A 2,703-nucleotide genomic window follows, 5' to 3' on the forward strand; every position below is an offset into this window, starting at 1 on the left:
TTCCCTAAGGGAAAGGAATAATCCCTCATCATCCACAGACAGCGTAGTAGAATTCATGGAAATGTCTGATAGAGAATTCAGAATATTCATAGTGACAAAACTAAACTAGATATAAGAGCTGAGTGATAATGAAGTCCAGAAGATGCAGGAGAAAAGACACAATGAGTTCCTTGAGGTGCTGAAATTCTTCCATGACCTGTAAGAGGAAATACACACCATAAAAAAGAATCAAATGGAGCTATTAGAGATGAAGGCTGCCATTCAGAAAATCAAAACTTCCCTCAAATGTATTAAAAACAGATTAATCCATGCTAAAAATTGAATCTTGGATGTTGAAGACAAAAACCTCTGATCTAAAACAAAACAACCAAAAAAATGAGAAAATAACCCCCCAAAAGGAGAATGCTATACGAGAAATACTAGACAGCATTAAGTGCCCAAACATCCAAATATTCGGTATTCCAGAAGGTGAGGAAACTAATAAAGGCATTGATAGTCAATTCCATGAAACCTTGGAAGAAAATTTTCCAAATCTAGAGAGGCATTCAAATATCCAGATACAAGAAATACAAAGGAATCCTAATAAAATCAACCCAAGAATATCTTCTCTAAGGCACATCATAGCCAGACTGGTCAAATCTATAAAGACAAGATACTAACATTGGCAAGAGAGAAACATCAGGTTCCTTATAAATGTTATCTCATCAGGCTAACCTCAGACCTCTCATCAGAAACAATGCATGCAAGGAAAGAATGGGAACAAATATTAGGAGTGTTAAGTGAAAAACACTTTCAACCAAGAATACTATACCCGGCAAGATTATCTTTCATATGAAAAGAAAGAATAAAAACATTTCTCAGATAAACAAGACCTGAAAAATTTGCCAGTAGCAGACCGACTCTTCAGGAAGTTGTGAAAGGAGTGCTTGATCAGTAAAACTAAAGACACATATAGAAATAAGAACAAAAGGCAACCAACAAAATAACCGATTTAATGCTAAGGACAAGAAATATCAATAACAATGTTGAATGCTAACTTCCAGGAATTAAACGGAAAGATTAGATTACGGCAACACTGCATATTTAACAGAAGAGAGTTTGAACATAAGATTGAACTGGCGATATAGAATTTTATGATTTTTGAGTAATATGTTACTGAATTTTTTTTACTATGATTTTTTCCAAGTTTAAACATTTTACTTTAAAGTTGTTGATAGTTTCGGCAATTTGTTAAAATATTTTTCTTGTTGGTTTCTTTAAATGGAAATATAAACTTTTCTTTTTTCTTGACCTTCTTGAATTGGAAATATTTAGGAGTTTTCTTATTTTGTGGCAGAAGCATTATTTGCATAAGTACAATAATGCTTGTTGAACTGAATCAGTAATTGGAAATACTCGGTATTGGACAAGGCTTTGACTGAAACCACATATCTGAAGATCAATCAGAAAATTATGGAACTATGGTGGATCTCAAGTAAGTGAACAGATGCTCTTAGAAAGATGGCCTGACACCATAAATAGTATTGCCTGGCAAGAGGATTAGAGAAAATATATAAAAGAATAGCATAACCTGGACATTTTTTTTTTTTTGAGAGGTTTTTCGCTATAGGGCGCGTGCGCTCACCAGACAGACAGAGAGAGACATAGAGACAGAAAGCAAAAAATCACCCCCCAGGGGAGATGGTCATGCTGCAATCCCTTCTCCTCCATTCTCCTCTTGGGATCTTGGGCACGCACGCACACGTGCCTGGCGTGAGTTTTAAGCCACTGGGCCCGGGACGCAAAACGCGGTTGACTACGTGGGAGTTCAGCAACATAGCCATTATGCTAACTGCTGGTTCCCAAATAACCTGGACTTTTACAGATCAGCAGCATAATCAGTAGAGATTGCAAAAGAGCAGCCACACCAGAGGATTACCTTCAGAAAGACTTTGAAGAAAGAAGAGATGGATCTTTGCTAGCAGATGGTATATCACAGGATACTTGATATGCAGGGCTGAAATGAGAAGGTGTATGTGTGAATAGTGTGCTGGGCATTTGCTTTTCAACAATTTGAGTAGTTGGCATGTCAATATTTTCTTTTTTTTTTTACATTTTTTTTTAGAGAGGTTTTCGCTAAAGACAGAGACAGAGAGACAGAAAGCGAGAAATCACCCCCCAGGGGGGATGGCTATGCTGCAATCCTTTCTCCTCCATTCTCCTCTCGGGATCTTGGGCACGCATGCACACACAGTGTGAGTTTAAGCCACCAGGTCTAGGACTCGAACCATGTTCGCCTAAGTGGGAGTCCAGTGACATAGCTGTTACACTAACTGCTGGTCCTGGCATGTATATATTTTCTGAAAAATATTTAAAACCATACTGTTACTGTTGTTGTAGTCACAAACAAAATTATACAAAATTATAAGAATTATTTTTAACATTATATTTAAAATTCAATATTTTGAAATTTTGATAGTTGTTTATTAACTGTCAAGAACTATGGAGTGTGAGCAAAAATTTGTTGATATGTAAAGTAAATGTTCATGGAAAAATGTAAAAATAAATAAACAACAGCTGTTCTGAAAAAAAAACGGTGATCAACCTTATTAAAAGATAGGAGAATGATTTGAAAAAACCTCTCTCTAAGGGTTATGTTTGAATAGCCAAAAGATGTATGAAAAAATGCTCAACATCCCTCATTGTAAGAAAAATGCAGATCAA

Source organism: Tupaia chinensis, unplaced genomic scaffold (genome assembly GCF_000334495.1).
Source record: "Tupaia chinensis unplaced genomic scaffold, TupChi_1.0 Scaffold140730_1, whole genome shotgun sequence".
Classification (NCBI taxonomy): Eukaryota; Metazoa; Chordata; class Mammalia; order Scandentia; family Tupaiidae; genus Tupaia; species Tupaia belangeri.